The following is a 25,612-nucleotide window of genomic DNA, read 5'->3' as shown; positions in this document are numbered from 1 at the left end:
CCCATAATCCTAGGATCCTCTTTTCTGTAGAGAAAACTGTTCTGTGTGCTGTATGCAGGAGGGCTGGAGAGTGGTAAATGGAGAGGAAGTTGAGGATGGAAAACAGCCCTGCTGAGGAAAGTGGAGCTGACATTAGTGCACATTGTGCTATAGCTGCCAGCAGAGACCCTGTGGCCTGAGGCTGACTAATGCAGACACTGCCTCCAGATTAGAGAGGGGCTCTATACCCCACACTCATTCCTATGACATTCATTGGATCTAGGAAATTTCAGTGAACTGGAGACATACAAGACTTTTGCTTCTGTGTAGCTTATATTCTAGTGGGAATGCTGCAGCCTGGGACTAAGATGGGTGTATATAAAGACAGAAGTTATCATGTATTGTGATGTAGAGATGTGATCTAGAGTGTAAGTGTGTGGGGACAGGGAAGAGGGCTATTTTCCTAAGGTGTTAGTGTATCTTCCCTGAGAATCTGACCTTTGAGAAAGGCTTAAAAGACATGAGGACTTACCCTCAAGAATCTCTGTGAGAAGTCCTTCCCAGCAAAGGCTGGCTCAGTGATAATGAACTAGGGCTGGAGAGTGTGTGATCCGGGGAAGGGGAAGGGAAGGGAGGGCAGGGAGGAGACTGATGTGGCTGGAGCAGAGAGGAACTTTAGTGAGGCCCATGTGCACCCAGGCCATGCAGGTCTCTGGGTATATTAGAAGGGGGTTTGTTTTGTTTCCCTCTCAATGAAATGTGTAGTTACAAGACAGAGTTTACAAAAATATAGTCTGAAACAATTTCTCTTCAGAGCACCAGTCCAACTACTGTTTCTAACTGAGAGACATGGTGAACATGGGACCTGTGGAAAAACTAGAAAACTAGTGCAGATTCTGGAGTGGAGATTATGGCTGCTTCTTCATCTAGGATGTGAGAGCAAGAACAAAAGAGTGATTGGATTACACACACACACACACACACACACACACACACGTATCTCAGTGTTTTCTAAGGATTCAGTCTGGGTTATGGAAAAGAGAAGTCCAGGAAAACATGCACAATTTAGTCTGTGCAAATAGAAATATGAAATTCCTTCAGTGGAGATAGGGAAGGCTCTGGAAGAAGTTACTTGAAAACATGGTTCATAGGTATTGCACTTAGGAAAGTTGAAGCTGAGATGTATTAGAAAGGTTAATGATGTTAACAAGTGGGTAATTCTGGAATTTTGATGATCTGTCTCCAAATAGTAGATTTGAAAGGTGACCTATATAAATAACAAATAAATACTTGAGAATGAACGAGTTCATCAAAGGACTTTTACTATGAGACAGGAACTGGGCTAAATGCTGAACAGTGCTGGTGGCTCTGCTCGGACCACACAGCAAGAACAGTTCTGACACTGTTCCTGGAAGGTATATTCAAACTTTACTGAGCACAGTAGTCATTTTGTATCTTGTAAAAAAAGATTCAGAAAGCTGGAGTAGACTGCACCTTTTCCTGTCTTCATTACAAGGCAATTGCTGATGCCCTGGGTTTCAAAAATGTAGCAAGAATATAACTAGATTTCCAGTTGATATAGTGTGTCAGCCTCACCCATGAGGCTTGGAAAATTAAGATACACCTGCACTCTCCACTCAGTGGTGTTGGAAAAAAGCTCAAAGTAGCAAATTCAAAAGCAACTCTGGGCTCAGACAGATTTGCAATCACTGAAGTTATTTTTCAGTGTGCTCAGGGATAGGAGATGTCTTAAATTCACATTTAAGTGTTGGTTTTGTACTGAAAAAAAATAAGACAAGTTTAGTAAGATATTTTTATTTTACTGTGAGGAGTAGAAAGGTAAAAATTAGGAAATGATTACCAGTTCAGCATAAAGAACTTCTGAATCTATTCCCTAGGTGTATCTCTTACTTCCTAGTGTAAAGGACACAGTCAATTTTTTTCTAATTGTAATGTGTTAAAGGGTTGAATACATAGATGTAAAATATACCTGGTCATTGTGACAATAAATATCTTGTAAATCATTTCCACAATAAAAAATGTCTTTGGTCCTTGTGTATATTTTAAAATGCTTGATAGAGTATATATTATATAGAAAATGGCATGGTTTGGGATCTATATGGAATATACATTAGACACACATAGATGTATATATGTATGTCGTGATACAGAGGTGGGGAGGCTCATTTCATTGGGGGTGGGGGAGAGCCAGAGAACAGCTCAAGGCTCAGCATTCAGGAAGAGAATGCACAACTCACTCCAGAACCTATGGGGAGCCACTATCTCAGCTGCTGCCACAGATGTCACTGCTCACACCACTGACACCAGTGGTGCTGACACTGAATCCTGTTACTAGGAAGCTGTCTCTCACACTATTTTGCCTAATGCGCTCTGCAGAGCCCCGGTCATTACACATCACCACATCCTAGTCAGAGTCCAGCATGTGGTGGCCTGAGTGGTGGAGCCTCACACCATGTCCAGCTGCAGGAATGTTCATGAAAGTGACTTCCTGGCTGTGGAGGGAGGTGTTCTCTGCACCCAAGCACATGTAGGATTCCCTTAACATGGAAGACAGTACACATTCTAGGTTAGAATATTAATGATTGAGGGACTGGGCAGGAAATGACACATTTCAATTTGGTTAACTGTGTTTTGTGCTTTGTGCCCCCCCCCTTTCAATTTTGTCTAGAAGTTGTCCTGTGTCTGTCCCTGCATCATATACTAGGGTCCATGGAGCAGGTTACTGCCTCTACTTCACAGCCCACAGTCCTTGAGGAACTGCACTACAAAAGTGCTTCACCAGTTACAGAAGCCAGACATTCAACCTTCTGCATCCCACAATGACCTTGTGTCCATACTCCCAGAGGGTTAAAGAATAGGAAAACTATCAGAGGAGGGCATGGGATACAGAGTTCTGGTGGTGGGAATTGTGTGAAGTTGTACCGCTCTTATCCTATGGTTTAGCTAATATTTCCTTTTTATAAATAGTAAATTAAAAATTAAAATAAAATACCTACCTTTTAAAATAAAAAAAAAGAAATGCTTCACTTCGTTACATGCCCTCATTCATACCTGACCTGATTTACTTGAGGAAATTCTGGATTTCATAGTAGTTCTGCCCTGAAAGACATTCAGGAAGCTTGAGCAGGAGGGAGTTTATTTTGCATATGGGAGAAGTGCAACTAACATGTGACCTGAAAGTGGATGATGGTAGTTATTTTTTTTTCCTGCCTTCCTTTTTTTGGGTGGGGGTATTAGTGGTTTATAGTAAATATAGTTGTTGATACACGTGTCATATTTCTCAGTATTGTGCACAACACTCCCCCCCAGCCAAAATCCTCTACCATTGTGCACCAGGACCTAAAATCTGGCCCCCACCACCTCTTGGTGGTGATTTTTTATTGTTTTTTTGTAATTAGAAATAATTTTAATTATTATTTAAATAATTATCTTTATTTTATTTATTGGATAGAAACAACCATAAGTTGAGAGGAAATGGGGGTGAAATGGCAAGAAACAGAGACACCCCTGCAGCACGGCTTCACCACTCGGAAATCTTTGTCCCTGTACTACAGGTGGTTACTGGGGTCATTGTGCACTTGATGTGTGTGCTCAAGCAGGTGTGCCACCTGGAACTGCTGGTGATTATTTTTTATTGTCTACAAGGTATCTGATCCTGAGCCATAGAAACAGTTCCCCTCTCCCTTGTCAGGCATTAAGCCAGCTCCCCCTGCTCCATCCTGCATTCCTGATACTATGGCCTATCTACATAATCACTGAAAGATCCCCACCCATTCCATTCCTTTGATCTATCTTCTTTCTACCTCAAGACTTGCCCTGCCTGCAGTATAACAGTAATCCCACTGGTTAAAACCCTCACAACAGTTGCTAAGGAAGTTACTACCTGCAGCGTCCTTTTGTCTTTCTCCACCCCCTTCCTAGCCATTTCTGTTTCTGACTTGCCACTTCTGGCTCTATCCTATAAAAGCATTGTCTCTCTGATCAATAGACATTGCATTGCCATTCCACCACGTGTTTGGTTCCTGAGTCATCTGTCTCCCACCTCACTGAGTCATTAGCTGCCCAGCCTGGCTCTGGTCGAGTTCTCTCCAACCCAGAGAGCACGTGCACAGGAAGAGGCACCCCCACACTAGCCAGGCATCAGGCCACCCCCCCCCCCCAGCTTACAACACAGCAGACCTACGAAGACACCCAGGTAAGTACATGGATGCTTGGCTCTCCGCAGGCTTGTGTTTACAAAGGCACTGCGGTTCTTTTTCTCCCTCTTCTTATTTTCCTGAGACCCCTCCATCATGGGCAAACTTCCTCCTTATAAAGAGGATTTCCAAATCCTCTACTCCTTTTTTGATAGTTTCTCTGTCTCTGGGACATTTTTCTCTGGGCCACACCTTGGTTCCTCTTGACCATGGTCACAGCATTCAGGAGATATGCAGGGCCCTTTCCTAAAAGGACTGAGGAAGTTCCTTCTAAGACTTCCTTAACAGAGAGTAGCAACTCTAATTTGGGAAACGGTGCCAGTCTAAGGGACCTTGAGGCTGCGATCCAAGACTTAAAGGAGATGGTCATTCTGCTTGCCCAACACTATACATGGTCTCTAGAGAAAGTAAAACCTGCCCTGATCCTGACCCACCCTAAGTCCTCTGCATTTCACCCAGAGGTTCCCCTTTAGGCAGACACATCTCTAGCTGCTGCCACCACTTCTGTGGCTCCCCCCCCCCCCCACCGCTATGCCGCTATTAATACCTTTGCTGGCTTTGTGACAGAGCTTTTCCTCCAGAGCAAGTCCACACAATCCTGGTAAATGTTACCCCCAATAGACAGAGACCTCAGGCGTGGTACCCATATTTCCCCACAAATCTTAAGGAACTTCATTAGGTGATTAAGGAGGATGTAGTTCATGCTCTATGGACCATATCTATTTTACAAGGCCTTTTCCAGAACCTTAACACTCACCAAGACTGGTGGGACGTAGCTTGTGCTATGCTCCAGGCCCACTTTTCCTTCAATGGGAAGCATTTTTCAGGGACAAATGCCTGCAGCAATCCTGCAGGAATAGTCAAAATCAGCCTGAGTGGGATTTTGAGGCTCTGTTTGGAATGGGTCTTTGGGAACCGGAATTCAACAGGCAGAGCTGGGGTTTCCACCCGGTTACTTTGACCAGGTGTGCCTCTGTGCCTTATAGGCTTGGGACAGGATGACGCCTCCTATGGGAGAAAGTCCCACCCCTATTCTCTCCCTCTGCCAGGAGTCAGATGAGTCACTAGCTAAGTTCATAACTAGAGTACAATCTGGTTTAGAAAGAAAGATTTCTGACACAGACATCTGCCGCCTTTTATCAAAATCCATAATCTGGGATGGAATGCTACCAGACTTCCATCAGGTGTGCCTTGCATTAAAAGATGAACATCCAGACTGTTGGATAATAGTGACTCAGAAGAATGGATCAAGTTCTCATCAGGCAACTACCATGGCACAGGCCTTTGCAGCCGCCCTAGAGAAACAAAAAGGGGACTGCTTTAAGTGCAGTGGTTCTGGCCACTGGTGGAATTAGTGCCCCAATCCTAGGCGTAACTTCCACCCCTGGCCAAATTCCTGGAAGCCCCGAATGCCTTGTCCTAGATGCCAGAAAGGTTTTCATTGGAGGAAAGATTGTTGGTCTAAGTTTCACAAAAATGGTAGCTGCCTTCCACTTTTACCAGAATTAGGACAGCCCTCAGCCCAATGTCCAAAAGGAACCCCAGACACAGTGCTTAGTGCTTTGTGGGCCACTCCTGTCTTGGAACAGAGCCCCAAAACAAAACCTTCCTATCGCTTCTCTCTCCCCCCTTGATCTCTCTGAATATCTTAAGCTTTCTGTCTGCCCCCTTGCTTCTAGTTGTGCTTTGTAAGAGAGTGATTTGAATGACTGAATTTTTTGTACAACACATCTTGCTCAGAGTACTCTGAAACTTAGTTGACCCTATATGGAAATGCCAGACATGGCAGAGGTTTCTGGAGATGTCCAGAAACAGTCCTAAAAAATTTTTGTTTGTTCCTCTTTTGATTTTTTTAAGTCGTGGTATGAATGTGAAACATTTAGTCTTGAAAACTGTGTGAATAAAAATGGCTCAAATAAGACAGTACAGATCTAAATTTGTGTTTGACATGTGTCTTCATAACAAAAGTTTTTCTCCTCTTGTGTGTTATGGACTACATGTTTATGTGTCTGTTTGAAGTTTGGTAAACATTAACTTTAAGGTTAAAAGTGTAACTTTGAAGCTACATTCTTACCAGGCAAAGTTAAATGTAGGAGTTTTCAACACGATTCTTATAAAGGTAAAATTAATTGACTAAAGTAACTGAGTATTTAAAGTAAAAGTCTAAATATTTAATGTGACAAGTCTTCATCTCCAAAATTAAAATAATTTTAAAAAATTAAAAATTTTCTATACATTTAACTAAAAAGAGTTATAGGACATTTTTGGAGGGCCCTCCAAAATGCCATGTGAACTTGTCATGCTGCGATGCAGAGGAGAGAGAGAGAGAGAGAGGAGATCTGGAGCAGAGAACACAACTCTTTATTTGCATGGGCACCTCAGAGTTGGATGAGAAAGCAGTGGTTTGTGCCACGTGGAGGTAGCAAAAATGGCCGCCTCATGCAGCACCCTTTTCTCCGTCTAACCACTGAGGTGAAAACCGGGCAAGAGAGCAGGCAAGAGAGTGGGCAAGAGAGAGAGAGGCAGAAGAAGAAGGACTTTATAGGACAAAAACTGGGAGTGACGAGCTGGGACAGGATTGGTTGGGAAGGGCACTTCGAGAATATTGTATTAACTCTTGTGGGAACTGGCACTAGCCTGAGGGGACAACATGGCAGAACAGGTGCTCCAAGAATGTCCCAACTCTCGCGGGAACTGGCACTAGCCTGAGGGGACATTTGCACAGCATCTCTCCCTTTCTTTTTACCTAATGGCCACAGTATAGGAAATTTAGAGTGGAGCAGGCTTAAACTTTTTTTAAGGAATGCCATGCTCAGGTAGGAAGATATAGGATGTTTTTGTGGGGGAGGGAAGACTTACATGGCTGACAACCTTGTGAGATTTATGTGTCCCCCCTGTGCTCAACCCCTCTGTAGAGAGAGAGACTTAACTGGAGGGACTCATCTCATAGGTTAAGCTCTGCCAGGCTCCACCATCTCCTCACAATATTTTTACATCTTGTTTATCTTTTTATCTAGTCATCGCATTAAGATGGTTCAATGTCTGTAAAAGACTCCATCTGTGACAGAGGAATAGTAGTGTAGGGGTGAGCAGAAACCTTTTGGGCATAAACCTGAATGCTATAACAAAACAGGAAGGGACAAGTAGGGGAGCAGTAAGAGCCAGTGTGATGCCAAGGGAAGTCTTGGTGCACAAAGGGGCATTTCTTGCCTCTGGGGGTGTCCCCTGCCTCTGGGGGCAGGGCTTAGTAATGGGGGATTCTGCCTCTGGGGGCATCTCTTGTCTCTGGGGGCAAGGCCTAGTAATGAGGGAGCATTTCCTGCCTCAAAGGGCAGGGTCTTCAGGCGGGAGGGTATGCCTACCAAGCGAAGGGGCTGTTTGGCACTATACAGTCCCCAAGGCAACTGGCTGCAAGGTCCATGAACTAGTGTGGGTCAGTCTTTGAAAAACTGGCAGCATGAAGGGAAGGAAGCTGCTGTAAAATTGTGTAAAGTGTCCAATGGGTGTACCAGCAAGTCCAATAGAAGTCTCAGTCTAATGCAGATGACCAGGAGAAATGCCAGGGGATGAAACGCTGCACATCTGTCTTGATGGGGAAGGTCAGCCACCAGAATTCCACTTTTCTGTAGAAAGTGAGCTGGAACTGCCAAAACGTGACAGGCAAAGCAGAAGCAGGGAGGGCAAACAGGTCCTTGGAGTCTGTGAATCAGGTTCTTCAGCTCGTGTCAGGTCATATCACGGGTTTCGGGAAGTGTGCCACTGTAGTCATGCCATCTAGTGGTGATGTCAGAGTGTGCAGGGGTCCAGATGGTTTTTGCCAGGATTCCTGTGAGAGAAACACAAACAATCTGCTTCCCGTGGTTAGCAGGGCATCTGATGCAAAATTTTTTATAGAAAAAGAGGTTTGGTGCCTTAGCCAACTGAATATTGGGGGGATGTATCTCCCTTTATTTCTTTCTTTACTTAATTGAGCCTAGGCATTTGGCGGGCCTTCTCAACAACCATTTGTCTCTGGGGGTAGTAAGGGATGTCTGTTGCATGGGTGATGTTATAAAGAGAAACATCTTTAAGTTGTTGGCTGACAAAGGCAGGCCTATAGTGGCAAAATGAGATACACCAGTTAAGTGTAGAAAAATATGTGAATGTCATTAATTTACATAAGTTGTATATGGAGGAACTTTTTATAGTTTAATACCTTACCATATGAGCAGATGTTTCTTCATGTGAAGGTTTGACAGCTGTAATCACTTACTTGTGAAAAAAAAACAAAACTTGTAACAAGGTAGAGGTTTACTATAATTGATAACTCAATGATTATAATTTGTTTAAGTATCTTTATAATTTTGGAAGGTCTTTTTCATATCATTTTAAGTATGTTTAGCCAATTTAAGTGTAATAAAATGTGGTAAGGCAAAGAACCATTGCTAGAGCCTCAGGCATGAGAATCATTAGCATAACTATTGTGTGATCTATGATTTGACTGGGCTGATTCTACCTTTAATTGAGAAGGTATTTGAGAGCTTTACATATCAATAACATCTTTTCTTTTTTTTGTTACACCCATTTAAGATGGAGACACACCCTAGGTGTGTGCGGGATTTTCAGAACAATTTTAGTTAAAATATATTGATTTTTAACTAAATTTTACCTCAGACTTTAAATGCAAATTAATTTTACCTTTATGAGCATTATGTTGAAAACTCTTTCATTTACCTTTGCCTGGTAAGAATGTAGCCTTAAAGTTACATTTTTAAACTTAAAGTTAATGTTTACCAAACTTTAAACACACACATAAACATGGTCTTTAATACACAAGAGGAGAAAAACTTCTGTTATGAAGACATGTCATTTTAAACACAAATTTAGATCTGTACTGTCCTAGTTGAACCATTTTTACTCACACAGTTTAAGACTAAAATGTTTTATATTTATTCTAAGACTTAAAAAATATCAAAAGAAGAGAAAAACAATTTTTGTACTGTTTTTTTTTTTTTTTTTTGATGTCTCTAGAAACCATGGCTGCGTCTAGCATTTTTTTAAATAAAGTCAATTAAGTTTCAGAATACTCAGGGAAAAATAGGTCATACAAAAATTCTGTCATTTAAATCATTCTCTTAAAAAACACTACTGAAAGCAGAGGGGTTAGACAGCAAGCAGGCTTAAGATATTTAGAGAGAGTGAGGGGGGAAGACAGAAATGGTAGGGAGGTTTTGTTTTTGGGCTCTAATGTTTTTTAGATTTTGTATTATGAGTCCCAGAGGATGTCCTGCCCCTGGGAAAAGTGGCAGGGGGAGGGGCCGTAGAAGCTGTGGCAGCAGCCGAAGATGTGTCTGCCGAAACAGGAGCCTCTGAGCGACAGCCTCATGCTTGGTTAGATTAGGGCTGTTTTTCAGGTTAGAGTCAGTGCTTCCTGAGGGAGACATGGGAGGAGATCCCGCACATCTCCCAAGTGCTATGATCACAGTCAAGAGAAATGAAGGTGTGGCCCAGCGCAAAATGTTCCAGAGACAGAGAAACTGTCTCATAAAGAGAGTAGAGGCTTTGGGAAACCTCTTCATAAGTAGAAAGGCAGCCCATAGTGGATAGGTAGCCAAACGGCTTTACTTATCTGCGGGATGGGATGGTTAGGTCCCACGTTGGTGCCGGTCCCTGTTCAGGCACCAGGTGTCGTACTGCGATGTGGAGGAGAGAGAGTAAGAGGAGATCTGGAACGGAGAGGAAACACAATTCTTTATTTGTGTGGGCACCTCAGAGTTGGGTGAGAGTGCAGTGGTTTGGGCCACGTGGAGGTAGCAAAAATGGCCACCTTGTGCCGCACCCTTCTCTGCGTCTAACCACTGAAGTGAAAACCGGGCAAGAGAGACCGGGCAAGAGAGTGGGCAAGAGAGAGGTGGGAGAAGAAGGGCTTTATAGGGCAAAACCCGGGAGTGCCAAGCCCAGAGAGGATTGGTTGGGAAGGGCACTTCGAGAATATAGTATTAACTCTCGCGGGAACTGGCACTAGCCTGAGAGGACATCTGCACAGCATGAACTGATCTTGTGGAAATTAATCCACAACAAATCTGGCATCAATCTGGCATTGCAAATGTTCTAAGAAACATTGTCACTAATGTCTGTTAACTCTCTAAGTAACCTGAGTTTGTTTAAAGTTTAAAGTAAAAATTACTTAAAAATCAATATACTTTAACAAAATTTGGTCATAAAGATATTTAAACCAATTCTAATCATCCAGTTATCAATTACAGTAAACTACTAACTTATTACAAGTTTTTTCTTCACAAGTAAATGATTACAGCTATGTAAAGCCTTTACATGAACAACCAAATGCATATGGAATCCCTTAAACTATCTGGACCCCTGCCCTCTTACATCGCCCACAAGGTGGCACAACTATAATGCCCCCTGAAACCCATGATGTGACCTGGCACAATCTGAAGAACCTGATTCACAGAGTCCAAGGACAAAACTTTCCTACTGCCCTTCTCTCATCCATCACTGTCTACCCTTCCTGCTTCTGCTTCACCTGTCACCTTTTGGCAGTTTCAGCTCACTACAGAAAAGCAAAATTCCAGTGTCTGTCTTCCCCCACCAGGTGTCTCTATCCCTGTTCATTGGCATTGGACTGACACTTCTATCGGACTTGCTGGTGAAGCTCTTAGACACTTCCTTTACACTGCTGGACTTCATGACTGTAGCAGTCCATGGACTTTGCATCAGGCTGTCTTGGGACTCTGCAAGGCCAGATCACCCTCTTGCCACTCGGCCTATGAGGCCCCCGCTCCTCCACCTATCAAGCAATGCCCCCTTCCATCCATCAGGCAGCCCCTCTCTGCCTACCAGGCCTCTCTTCACCCTCACACTGGCCCTTGATACTCTTACTTATCACTCGCTGTCTTATTTCAGTTCTTTTAAAAACACCTCCATGACATCATTCAGGTTTCTGCCCAAAAGGTTTCTGTTTACCCCATACACTGCTAATCCTCTGACAGAAATGGAGTCTTGTACATACATTCACCATTTAAATATGACCATTAGATAAAAAGAAAGAGGGACATGTTGGGAAATTGTGAGGATTATGGTTGAGCTTGGCAGGGCTCAACCTGAGGAGTTCGTTTATCCTGTCAGTCTCTCTCTCTACCAAGAAGTTGAGCAAGGAGGGACAGGAGTAACCCCAAAGGTTTGCCTTGCCTTATCAGACTCCCTGCCTCACAAAGAACCCTGCATTCCTGATGCTATGGACATTAGATAAAAATAAAGGGGGAGATGTCAGGATATTGTGAGGAGCCTCACATTTCTTAAAACATTAATCCAACTCCCCCTGATCCAAGCTACATTCCTGATACAATGGCCTATATACATAATCATTGAAAGATCCCCACCCATTCCATTCCTTTGATCTATCTTCTTTTTACCTTGAGACCTGCCCTGCCTGCAGGGTAACAGTAATCCCACTGTTAAAACCCTCACAACAGTTGCTAAGGAAGTTTCTACCTTGTTGTTATTATTGATGCCATTGTTGTTGGATAGGACAGAGAGAAATGGAGAGAGAAGGGGAAGACAGAGGGGGGAGGAGAAAGATAGACATCTATAGACCTGCTTCACCACCTGTGAAGCGACTCCCCTGCAGGTGGGGAGCCAGGGGCTCTAACTGAGATCCTTATGCCAGTCCTTGTGCTTTGCGCCACCTGTGCTTAACCTGCTGTGCTGCTGCCTGACTCCCCTTTTTTGTGATTTTAAGAAAGCTCTAAAGTAGCTGTTCACACAGTTGAATAGTGTGAAAGTGTTGTATAGAGTTTCACCTGTGAAAGTGTTGTATAGATTCATCTACAGGATCAGATTTTAGCATGTTGTGTGTTATCTTAAACATTATGTTCTATATGAGTTTTTTAACAGGAGGTAAGTAAAGGTTTGTGTGTTATTATTTTGCTTTGTATCATTTGTCACTTCTGGGGCTTCACTGCTGCTAGACAATCTATTTAGATAGGCCTGATCTCCCACAAAACTAAATGAAGACATTTAAAGGAAAGAGGTTGATTTCTGCCAAAATCCAGAAATCTTTCCTCATTTTTAGGAGATTATGGAAGAGATGAGGAAGAAACTATGAAAACTGAAAGAAGAGATTGCCTTTTACTTTAAGCATTTACTTCTCTTAGAGGCATGCTGTCCCACGGTGTCCCCATACATTTGCATTAACAATGGTGATTATCAATAAGGATTAATGATTGTTTAATTCTCTGTTGGTCATGGAACTCTTATTCTTTACTCCCCTCCTCCTCCTGGAATTGGAACTCAGAGTCCCTTGGTATTCTTCGCCTACCCTTTACCCCTCTGGAAATAGGAAGCAAAGTTCTTTTTTTTTTTTTTTTTTTGGGCAGTATCAGGTATAGAGCTTAACTCAAATACAAGGGGTCAAGGCTCTGATCTCCAGGTGCATATGGTAAAGCCTCACTTGTGGTGAAGCAATGATGCAGTTGTCTCTTTTTCCTTCTCCCTATCTACTTCTTCCCACCCAAATTCTCTCTGTCCTAGAAAATAAGAGGGGAAAAAAGGAAATAATGGCTTCTGTGTGCAGCAATTTGTGGTACCAGCAAAGAGCCCTAGTGATCACCTTGGTGGCAATAAAACAAAAGACATTATTAGTCATTTATAGGATAATAAGATTACATACTGCACCCACTACCAAAGTTCTAGACCTTCTGTTTTCCAACTATAAGTACACTAGTTCTCACAAAGCCTTAGAAAATTTTGATTACTATTTCTGTTTACTTTTTTTGAAAGTCACTGTATTTTCATTCTCTAGATTCCATATGTGAGTAAAATCATCCATATATATATAAAATTTTTTTCTCCAGGGCTATCACTGTGGCATGGTGCACTATGAATCCAGTGCTCATGGTGGCCATCTTTTTTCAATTTTTGTTGCTGTTATTGTTGTTTTTGGATAGGACAGAGAGAAATTGAAAGAGGAAGGGAAGACAGAAGAGAGAGAGAGAATGATAGACACCTGCAGACCTACTTCACTGCTTATGAATTGACTATCTTGCAGGTGGGGAGCCAGGGCTCTAGCCCGGATCCTTGTATTTCACACTCTGTGTCTTAACCTGATGCGTTACTGTCTGGCCCCCCATATCTATATCTTTATGTTCCCCCCTTATTTTCTGTGTTCCTGCCTTCAATTCCTTTCTTTTTTCTTTTTCTTTTCCTTTTTAACCAGAGCATTCATCAACCCTAGCTTATAGTGGGCTGGGGGATTGAACCTGGAACTTTGAAGTCTCAAGCATGAGAGTTTCTTTGCATAACCATTATGCTACTTAACCTCTACCTTACTGCCTTTCTAAGTCACACCTACACCTATTGTTACTTCGAAGTGTCCTTCCTTCCCCACCCCTCCTCTCTGATAATGAAAACAGTACCTTTTTACTTACTTCACTAAGCATAATCACCTCCAGACTCATCCATTTGGGTCAAAGGGAACCATGTCATCTTTTTGAATTAAAAACTAGTATTCTATGTAGTATATATCCTACCACTTCTTTTTTTTTTAATGAAAGTATGCAAGTTTTTTGAAATACCTACAGAAAAAAAACCTAGAAGTGTAATATGTAATAAAAGGATGTATTTTTCTATTTTTGAATACTTATTTAGTAAAGTTTTACAAGATTATTAGATTATAAAGGAATAATCACCAGAGTTTGGAGACACCCCCCCCACACCACACCAATAATAACCACTATAGTACTCACAAAAGAAAATATTGGGAGAATATTCAATGGACTATAGTTTATCACAGCAGACTTTAGGACTCATAAGAAGGCAGGGAGGATTACTAAAGGCTGGGGGCCTACATCCTTATGGTAGAATAAGATGATGATTTGGTTGAAGGTGAAATATACTGATTATTTGGGGGGTTTGGGAGGTTTTTGTTTTTGTTTTTTGTTGTTTGCCTCCAGGACTATGATTGGGGCTCAGTGCCTGCACTTTGAATCCACTGCTCCTGGAGACCATTTTTCCCATTATGTTGCCCTTGTTATTGCTCTTGTTGTACTTGTTATCATAGCTGTTGTTGTTGCTGTTGGATAGCACAGAGAGAAATCAAGAGATGAGAAGAAGACAGAAGAGGAGAGAAAGATAGACACCTACAGGCCTACTTCACATCTTTTGAAGCGACCCCTTCAGGTGAGGAGCTGGGGTCTCAAAATCCTTACGCTGGCCCTTGCGATTAGCTGTTGGGCATTATGCCAACTCCCCCCTGCTCCATGCTGAATTGCTTGATGCTGTGGTTTATTTACATAATCATTGTTTGGCCTGAGACCCACCCTGCCTGTAGGGCATTAGTTTAATCCCCACTGGTTAGATGGAAGCTTGCTACATTAGCGCTCTTTTTTTCTCTCCACCCCCTCTCCTAGCCATTTCCTTTTCTGACCTGCCACTTCCATTACAGAAGACATAAAGGCATTTTTCTCTGGTCAATAAAGGCATTGCATTGTGTTCTCGCTCAGCCACGAGTTCCTGGTTCCTCTCCCGTGTCGCTGAGTAAGCAGCAGCCCATGTTGGCTCTGGTCGAGTTCTTTCCAACCTAGAGAGCACATGCCCGGGAAGAAACACCCTCACACTAGCCCAACATTGAAGGATCAAAAAGTGATGTTGCTATGAATGTTTGGCCACCACAAGCCAGTTATCCCTGTGGTAACTTTTCTGACACCTCCTGCTTAAAACCCCAAAGGTCAGAAGGATCATGAGGCCCTGCTTTTTTTTTTAATTTATTTTTTTATTTAAGAAAGGATAAATTAACAAAACCATAGGGTAGGAGGGGTACAACTCCACACAATTCCCACCACCCAATCTCCATATCCCATCCCCTCCCTGATAGCTTTCCCATTCTCTATCCCTCTGGGAGCATGGACCCAGGATAGTTGTGGGTTGCAGAAGGCAGAAGGTCTGGATTCTGTAATTGCTTCCCCGCTGAACATGGACATTGACTGGTCAGTCCATACTCCCAGTCTGCCTCTCTCTTTCCCTAGGGTGGGTCTCTGGGGAAGCTGAGCTCCAGGACACATTGGTGGGGTCTTCAGTCCAGGGAAGCCTGGCCAGCATCCTGATGGCATCTGGAATCTGGGGGCTGAAAAGAGAGTTAACATACAAAACCAAACAAATTGTTGAGCAATCATGGACCCAAAGGTTGGAATAGTGGAGAGGAAGTGTTAGGGGGGTACTCACTGCAAACTCTAGTGTACTTCTGCTTTCAGGTATATATTTTGCAGTAGTTTATGGATACGTGTGAACATATGCTCTCTCTCACAGAACCTGGTCTATATCTAGGTTTTGGGACTTTGTTAGAAAGCAAACCACCTGGGATGGAATTACAGAATACTATGAAAGGAAAGGTCTCACCTGAGTAATGAAGCTGAACAGTTGTCGTTCCACACATGAAGTCTCTGGACCCAGTCTGAGCTAAAGCATGTTGAGATGGCAATCACTGCATTGATTAGGTTGCAATCGGCAGATGCAATATCAGTTGATATGAATTGGGACAGGCATGTGGGAAAGTGGGCCCTATCCTAAGGCTCCAGGACTGGGGGAAATATAGGCTCAATAGTGGAGATGTGAGTTTCCTGCTGTCTTAGGGTTCAAAAAGACAATGTATAGTTAATGTTATCATCACATTATTTGGTAATTGGGCTAACTTTGAAAAGTCCTTTTGTTAGGGTTTGCTGTATAGTACCCAGTATCTTGTATATAGTTGTGGCAGAGGCCTTGCTTTCATGGTCTGTATTCATACTGAAAATCAAGATCAAGCAAGCTTTTACCCTTCCACTCCACGGAAGGTTTCTGTCCTCCCTGAGCTTGCTTTAGGACACCTGCGTTACCATTTGACAGGTGTACCACCCCAATCAAACTCCCCACCTGGCACTGTCCCCAAATCAGAGACTGCTACACGATGTCACATAAGATGACCTTTTAACAAAATTATAAAGATACTTAAACCAATTATAATCATCGAGTTATCAATTATAGTAAACGTCTAACTTGTTAAAAGTTTTTTTTCTTCACAAGTAATTGACTACAACTATGTCAAAGCCTTCACATGAAGAAGCATCTGCTCATATGGAATCCCCAGAAATCCATTTGGACCCCTGTCCTCTGACATCACCCACAAGGTGATATGAGTACAACACACCCCCTGAAACCAATGATGTGACCTGACATGATCTAATGAACCTGATTCACAGACTCCAAAGACAGAACTTTCCTACTGCCTTTCTCTCTCCCATTTCTGTCTGCCCTTCTTGCTTCTGCTTCGCCTGTCATCTTTTGGTGGTTCCAGCTCACTTTCTACAGAAAAGCAGAATTCCGGTGGTTGACCTCCCCCATCGAGATAAATGTGCAGCATTTTATCCCTTGGCATTTCTTCCCCTGGTCATTGGTATTGGACTGACACTTCTATTGGTCTTGCTGGTACACTTCTTGGACACTTTACACCACTTTACAGCAGCTTCCCTTTACACAGCTGGGTTTCTCAAAAGACTGATTACAGCAGTCCATGGACATTACAGGCTGCTGTCTTGGGTCTCTAAAGGCCACACCTCCACCTCCAGGCCATGCCCTCAGAGGCAGGAAACCCTTCCTCGTTACTCCAAGGGCAGGAGATGCCTCCAGAGGTAGGAAACACCCTTTTGCCTGATAGGCCCTGCCCTATGAGGCAGGAAACTCCCCTTCACCAACCAAGCCTCCCCTTGGTATCACACTGGTTCTTGCTGCTCTCCTACTTGTCCCTTCCTGTCTTGTTCCAGTTCTTTTTAAAAAACGCCTTCACAATATCATTTAGGTTTCTGCCCAACAGGTTTCTGTTCACCCCTACACTGCTATTCCCCTGACAGAAATGAAGTCTTTTACAGACATTCACCCATTTAAATATGGTCATTTAGAAAGAGGGAGATGTCAGGAAATTGTGAGGATGTGGTTAAGCTTGGCAGGGCTTGAACCTGAGGGGTGCATCCAATCCTATTAGTCTCTCTCTCTCTACCTAGAGGTTGAGCAAAGAGGGACAGTAGTACCCCAAAGGTGTGCCTCCTCTGATCAGACTCCCTGCCTCACAAAGTGCCCCGCATTCCTGATATTATGGCCATTAGATAAAAAGAAAGGGGGAGATGTTGGGTATTATGCCAGCTCCCCCCTGCTCCATGCTGCATTGCTTGATGCTGTGGTCTGTTGGGTAGTATGCCACCTCCCCCTGGCTTCTGCTTAACCATATGCCTATATAGGGATTTACTGATCCAAAGCTTTGGTCTATTTACATAAATCACTTTTACATTTACATAAAGCACTCCCTCCAGGGCATTGGTGGTTCAGTGATAGGATTCTCGCCTGTTCCGCCCCCTCCTTGTCACACTCTGATTTTCACCAGTCACTTTTCTCTCCACCCTCTCTATATCACATCCTGTTTCCACCCTACTTGGAGAGTATAAAAACAGCTGCTCTTCTGATTAAAGACACTTGGAAATTGCTTTCTGGCTCTGAGAGTTCCAGAGTGTATCTCCTGTGGAAGTTAGTGCGGCACGAGTTCCTGATCCCTCTCCCACGCAGCAGCCTAGATCGGCTCCAGTTGAGTTCTCTCCAAGCCAGAGAGCACTAGCTCGGGAAGAAGTACCCTCAGGCTATCCCGGCAGTGGTCTATTTACATAATCATTGTTTTGCCTGAGACCCGCCTTACCAGCAGGGCATTGGTTTAATCCCCACTGGTTAGATGGAAGCTTGCTACATTTGCACTCATTTTTCCTCTATACCCCCTCTCCTAGCCATTTCCTTTTCTGACCTGCCACTTCCGTTTTAGAAGATATAAAGGCATTTTTCTCTGATCAAAAAGGCATTGCATTGCGTTCTTGCTCAGCCACAAGTTCCTGGTTCCTCTCCCACGTCGCTGAGTAAGCAGCCCATGTTGGCTCTGGTCGAGTTCTCTCCAACCTAGAGAGCATGTGCCTGGGAAGAGACACCCTCATGCTAGCCCAGCAGTTTGCACCATGTGCGCTATCACCAGCATCCTTGATTATCTGTTTTGATGAAAAGTAGGATTGTACTCTTCTTTAACTTTTTAAAAATATTTATTTATTTTCCCTTTTGTTGCCCTTGTTTTTTATTGTTGTTGTAGTTATTATTGTTATTGATGTTTTTGTTGTTATATAGGACAGAGAGAAATTGAGAAAGGAGGGGAAGATGGGGGAGAGAAAGATAGACACCTATAGACCTGCTTCACTGCTTGTGAAGCAACTCCCCTGCAGGTGGGGAGCCAGGGGCTTGAACTGGGATCCTTATGCAGGTCCTGTGCTTTGTGCCACATGAGCTTAACCTTCTGCTCTACCGCCGGACTCCCAGGAATGTACTCTTCTGACAACAAAAATACTACAAATCAACATTTCCTCAATAAAATGATAATGAAATATTGGAATTGGGAAAAGTCATAGTGTTAAAAGTGGAAAATGACAAAGTAAAAATAATGAAATTCTTATACTTGAAGAAATTTTGTTATATTTTCTTCTGCTCTACTGTCTTCCTCCTGCTGCCTGAATGTAGCTTGCTCTTTCCATGTCTCTCTCTCCCTCTCCATCTCTTGTCCCTCTCCCTGTCTCTCTCATAATGAGTAGAGTTTAGTGCCCCGGCCCTTCACTCTCCAGATGTCATCTCCTTAATTAGTTCACTCATCACATCTAAGAGAGCCATTTCTCAATTCCTCTGTCTCCTCAGTTCCTTTCCTCCTCCCCAAGCCCAAGGTTGCTCTTATCCACCATTGTATCATTCCTATGATACTACTTTGAGAAAAATCCCACAAACCAGTTCTGACCTACCAGGATGTCTTCTGATTTTTGCCAAATGGGTAAGTGCACAGCTTGAAAAGTCCAGTGCAACTACAAGTCTTACCCTAAAGATGGTTGTCCCTAATTTTTCATGTATCCCATTTCTTGAATCTTAGAGGCCTGGATGACATTAAGGTGATGCTCTAAGTGTTTCAGCTATGTGTCTACACACCATGAACATAATACTTCCCTTTGTGGTTCATCATTCATGCTTCAGCCCTTCTTTCACACCCCAGCCATTATAAGTGTGGTTAGCTCACTATGCAGTATTTGTATTATATTAATAATGGCACATGCTGAACACTTAGCAGACCTCAATACTTTTCCTTTATTGGATTAATTTAGATTATTCCTTGATAATGATTTCCTTTTTTTCTTTGAGAAGAATCCACTTAAAGTGTATATACAGGGAGGCTCGGGGCTGAGGGAGCGGGACAGAAGTGATCTGGGCTACCTCATCCTGGCTCGTTTTCTGCACTAACCTGCTCTTTCTCTCCGGCTCCTGAGTCTCCTTGCTGTAGCCTCGGTCCCAGGCAGGCCGCTTGGAGCTGGGATGCTCTGCTCCTGCTGTGGGGCCTCGTCATGGAGACCAAAGGAGTAGAAATTCCTGGCAGCGTCCTGGATGATCTCTGCAGCCAATTCATTTTGCATATTCCCAGTGAGGAAAGAGACAATGCTATCCACGTGTGATTTCAGATTGAACTTACCCATTGGTTTTACTTGGATTTCTACATGCAGAACACACCAGGATTACCTCAGTGTGGGATAAGAGACTTTGCTAAAGCTGTTTTCAGTCATTGCCCATTTTTGCTGCCTCAAGGTGAAGATGTGGAAAATGCTTTAGATGAGTGGAAGGAATATAGAATGGGAGTACCAACATATGGTGCCATTATTCTTGATTAGACACTTGAGAATGTACTACTAGTTCAGGGATACTTAGCAAAAACAGGCTGAGGATTTCCAAAAGGAAAAGTTAATAAAGAAGCTTCTCATGACTGTGCTGCTAGAGAGGTCTTTGAAGAAACTGGATTTGATATCAAAGATTATATTTGTAAGGATGATTACATTGAATTTCGAGTCAATGACCAGCTTGCTCATTTGTACATCATTCAAGGAATTCCAAAAGACACAAAATTTAACCCAAAAACCAGAAGAGAAATTTGGAATATTGAGTGGTTCTCCATTGTGAAATTGCCCTGCTATAGAAATGATATGACCCCAAAGTCTAAACTTAGTTTGGCACCTAACAAATTTTTTATGGACATTCCCTTTATCAGACCTTTAAGGGACTGGCTTTCTCAGAGATTTGAAGATTCTTCAGACAGTGACAATGGATTTTCTTCAACTGGTAGCACTCCAGCTAAGCCTACATGTGGAAAAATTGAGTCGAACCAAATTTCACCAATGTCAGCAATTATTTCCTGAAGGTTCTCCTGGTGACCAGTGGGTAAAGCACAAGAAGGCACTTTAGCAAAAGCCATATAATAATCATTAGGAGATGTCTGACCTTTTTAAAGCAAGGAATCAGAGTATGAAGGGAAACGGCAGAAAACAGTACCAGGACTCACCTAAATAAAAAGAAAAGAACAAATGGGGTCCACAGCCAGCCAGCCAAGCAGCAGAATTCCTTGATGAAATGTGAAAAAAAATTCATCCACAAAAACTTCAGGATAATTTTGAAACAGATGCTGTATACGACTTATCTTGCTCCAGTGAAGACCAGTCGCTTGAACATGCCGAGGGACAGTCATCTGTGGCATGTAATGGACATTGTAAGTTTCCCTTTTAATCCAGAGCCTTTTTGAGTGTCAAGTTTGATCATAATGCTATAATGAAAAATTTGAACCTTTGATAGCAGCAGTTATGTTGTGAAAGTCTCAAGAATAGAGACCTGTTGCATTTGAGTGGGTGTCTCTTTGAGCCTTACCTTTCTCAGGTGTTTTTAAAAAAACGCAGGGAGGCAATGATATTTCTGGGCAAATTCTCTGTACAAGAGAAAGCAGAATGAAACATGAGTTTGCACTGCATTTTTAACCTTTTATACAAGTAAACCTTTTCAGTGTTTGGCTAATGAATTTTAATTTTGAGGGCATTTTTCCTCCGTGTATGATTGTTTTATTTTGTATTCTGTCAAAAAGACAGTGTTTGAGTCATCAAATAACCAAGCTAATGGTAGTGTTCCATCTGCCCACTAGAGTATGATTGCAATAATGATTTAAACTGTACAAAATTATTAAATGAACTCATTGCTGAAATGTCACAGAAGTCAAGATTGCTGGTCATCTGCTTCAGTGGCATTTTGCACATTTTGCTGGTGAGAGGGGAGCAGAGAGCGTGGAGGCCGGAACCCAGCAACTACTTCAGTTGTGTCTTACCCTGCCACCAGCATGCTAGTATTGTATAATAATTTCATTCTTGTGAAAACTTATTCTGTATTACAATTGTGTAAATATGTATGAAAACTAACATTACTGGGTTTTACATCACATCTCAGTGTTGACCTCTGGAAACTAGTGTTCTTTTAGATTCTAATTTGCAGTAGAGACAGAGACTGACACTTTTATTAGATTGCTGGCACCCCTGAGTGATTGAATGAGGAAGAAAGGATGGTATGCAGATTACCCATGTACAAATAAAGCATTTCACCCTGGGAGGATGTATCATGGAAGTAACATAAATAATTCACTTCTAGGAATGTGTTTTCCCTTTTAAGTTCTGTAATCCAAATAAGGATGTGAGTGCCCATTTTTAGAAGGACTTTAGCTCTAATTGAGAACAATTACTAGGCCTTTAAAGAGGAATTTAGTGTTTGGGCCACTTCCAGACTCATTGAAGATACTTCTCTTGGGAGGAGTAAGTGAGCATGTGCATATGTGTACACCTGTCATGTGAGTTTTAGAAACAAAAATTGTACATGTGGTATCCACAAAATATATCTGCTTGTAAATTTTATCATAGAAATCTTTATTCTCTATATATAGCCTAATAAATAGGGGTTCTGTGTAACCCAGTGGAACTTTCAAAAGAAGTGCTATTATAGGGATTTACTTACTACTTTACTATAGCTATCAAATGGCTTAATTTTAAAGGAGGTAGTCTATTTATTAATGAAAGTATCACTCTCGGTACTAAAAAGGAGAATTCACAGTGACAAGTGCATTTAGAGTTAAGTTAATCACAATTCTGCATCTTTCAATGTGACAAATTTGTGAATCCTTCTGTGACTTTTTACAAAATGCATTGTATTATCAATTTTGGAAGCTCTTACTGTTCTTTCCAAAAACACAGCTGCCTTGCTTGGGTCTCCTTGAGCCATATTTATAGTTGGTTCCAGCATTCCATATCTATTGCTATAAAAGAAGTGAAAATACAGTTTGCCTGGCAGGTAGCTAATTTTCACTTGTTTACTCTCATCTGGAAATCATTAATTTTTTTAGTGATTTTATGGATGTCTTCTTTTTTATTCCCCCCTTATTTAGTACTTAAGTCAGTCTTTTGGTGCCTAGAGTTGGAACTTTTGAGTTTATTACTAAAGCAAAGGAGATTAGTTACCAAAAGTATATCCTCTGATGGCATTGGGCCTTTCCAAGAACCAACAGATTATTTTTCTATAATAGATTAATTATGGTTAAATGTTGTTACTGTTATGTTGCTTCATTTAATGCACTGTGGAACACAATAAGGATGTTGATGGGATAGAATTTGGTAACTTCAAGCTTTTAGCTCTCTTGATAGTCTGAGATTTAAACGCATTTGAGATGTAAGTGAAAGTGTGTAATGTGACTTAACTATGCAGAAAATGTGTAAGTTGGATGTACCCGTTTTATGTACATCTGCTGTACTTACTTGGGTATTAGTTTTTCAGTATTCAGGTTACCTTGAAAAAGGCCATGCTAAGTAAGAATAGAATTAAATTTCTTCTTAGAGAAATTTTAGCATTACTTAACAAATCAAGTAATAAAGGAGTAATCTGAATATGCAGTAAAAAAGTGTATATATACTTTAAGCAGTTGCTACAAGAATTCATTCCCCCCAGGGAATCAGGCGGTAGTGCAGCAGGTTAAGCGCATGCGGCACAAAGCAAAAGGACTGGTGTAAGGATCCTGGTTCAAGCCCCCGGCTCCCCACCTGCAGGGGAGTCGCCTCACAAGCAGGTGAAGCAGGTCTGCTGGTGTCTGTCTTTCTCTTCCCCTTCTCTGTCTTCTCTCCCTCTCTCGATTTCTCTCTGTCCTATCCAACAACGACAACAACAATAATAACTACAACAGTAAAACAACAAGAGCAACAAAAGGAAGTAAATAAATAAATATTTTTTTTTAAAAAAGAATTCATTCCCCCCAACCAACTTTTTTAATATAAAATTTTCTTTTTCAGTTAGAAACAGAAAAATTAAAACACAGTCAGCCTAGATAATTTGTAGACATCATGAGTCCACTAAATGTAACATTTGTTTCATCATGTCCTTTCTGTAGAGGAGCCCAGGTTTCAGAGGAGGCAGCTCAACCGTAAGAAGCCACAGTTTGCTGTGATGTTTTCCATCCATCAGTCACTGAGGAAGCCACCATGGAGTCCAATAACGCTGTAGTTGGTACTCAAATTTTGTTTGAATAGTGCAGTTAGACGATTAGTCAGTAGAGCAAAATTGCTGCATTGATGATAGTCAGAAGCAGAATTTTTAAAAGTATTTCTGCCATTATTTATTTGCATACATTTTGAATACTTAAGTGAAATCTATCTGAAACTAAACAGTTGTAATGGAAGTGCTAACTTCCTGACACTAGAAACTGTTCGAGGTAGAAGATGTTTTATAAAGGAATCCTGGGAATTCCTTTATAACTCCAGAACTCTACTAAGATGTTTCTCTGTAGATAATAGACACTATTTTCATTGTATTCTGTTGATAAACTCTCTTGTGAGGCACAAAAGTGACTGTGAACACCAGTGGTTGATTTCTTGAGACAGCTTCTAAGAGGCTGATATCTGGGAAATCTGGTCAATTTGTCCTGAGTTGATTTTCGCTCAGTTTCTCTCTCTCTCTCAGAGCTAAATAAATGGGTGATCTCAAAAACTCCTCCTGACCTTGATCCCATCCTTCTCCAGGGAGAGTCTCCAGTGAGCACAGGCCCTGTTCTGGGCTCCTGGACACCCTTTAATGAAGGGATCAGATGGCTAGTCTATTTTCCCTCTGATCTGGGGAGCAGGCCCTATCAGGTGGAATGAGCACATAAAGTAAACTTTGAAGTGGATGTGCTGACATTTCCTCACATTTGGGGTCTAAACATAGGAACTAAGGGCTGTCTAGAAATGTGCTTCTCTGATTAAATGGGATTTTCCCTTAACTAAAGTAATCCCAACTGTGACTAAAGAAAAACTGTAGCTTCTCAAAACAAAGATTGTGTGAAACTTGGATATGTTAGATGTTTTATTGTTTGAATACATTGCTTTGCCAATGTGATGACCTTTCCCACAATCTGGGAGTCTGCTGTCAGTAAATTGAGATGTTGCCCAGGACAAGAGTTTGTTGTGAATTGTGCTGGACACTATGGTTCTGGTGTTTGGTGCCCTGCAGTGGTTATTATTGGAAAAGCATGTAGACCCTCATAACCTTTGCAGAGTTTTGATGCCCTGTACTTTGTAACTCATTACCTCATGGCTTTCTCTGTTCTTTGTTAACTTGTTGGAGTCCCTTAATAGGTAGACTGATCATCTTTTTTCTTCTTCCATTTTTCTTTTTTAAAAATGTTGTTCGTGAATTTATTTACTTATATATTTGAAAGATATAGAGAAGGAGATAGAAACACCTGTAGCAGTGCTTCACCACTTGTGAAACTGTCCTACTCCAGGAGTGGAGCAAAGGTCCTTGAACACTGTAACATGTGCACTCTACCTGGTACAGCACTACCTGAACCCACTGTTAATCTTTTTTTTTTTTTAATGATTTACTACTGATATACAAAACCACAAGATAATAGGGGTACTACCCATGCTGTTTCCACCACCAGAGTTTTGAATGTCCAATTCCTCCACTGTAAGCTATAGCAGTTCTCTTAAGCTTGTGGACATGGATTAACTATTATTTCAACATCTGTCTCTTATATTTGTATATATTTGCCTCCCCCACCCCGCCATGGTCTCATCTTCTCTTCCTTCCTAGGTCACACACGTATATACCTGTTACTACCTCTAAGTATCCCTTCCTTCTTCCTCTTCTCTCTCCGGGTTCTGATGGAGTTGGAGTTCAGAGCCCTCTGGTCATCTTCCCTCTATCTGTTCTCCCCCATTGGGGATATGGATAAAAATTCTTTTGGGGGTGCAGCAACTAGGAGTTCCGGTTTCTGTAAATGCTTCTCTGTTGCATTGGCAGGTTGATCCATACCCCCAGCCTGTTTCTTTCTTTCTTTTTTTCCTTTATTGGGAGACTAATGTTTTATATTCGACAGTAAATACAATAGTTTGTACATATAACATTTCTCAGTTTTCCACATAACAATACACCCCCCACTAGGTCCTCTGTCATCATTTTCTAGGACCTGTACTCTCTCCCCCCCCCCCCATTCCCAGCCTGTT

General features: G+C 42.0%; 1 protein-coding gene and 1 pseudogene across 2 annotated transcripts in view; both read left to right on the top strand.

Annotated features, from left to right (window-relative positions):
- Window positions 1-25,612, top strand: part of LOC103127729 (saoe class I histocompatibility antigen, A alpha chain-like) — a 150,076-nt gene that overhangs the window by 118,881 nt on the left and 5,583 nt on the right. The window lies entirely within an intron of this gene.
- LOC103127730 (m7GpppN-mRNA hydrolase-like) lies at window positions 19,422-21,074 on the top strand (annotated as a pseudogene).

This window comes from Erinaceus europaeus, chromosome 4 (assembly GCF_950295315.1).
Source record: "Erinaceus europaeus chromosome 4, mEriEur2.1, whole genome shotgun sequence".
Lineage (NCBI taxonomy): Eukaryota > Metazoa > Chordata > Mammalia > Eulipotyphla > Erinaceidae > Erinaceus > Erinaceus europaeus.
Note: the sequence above shows the minus strand (reverse complement) of the source record. Positions and strands in the feature narration are given on the sequence as shown.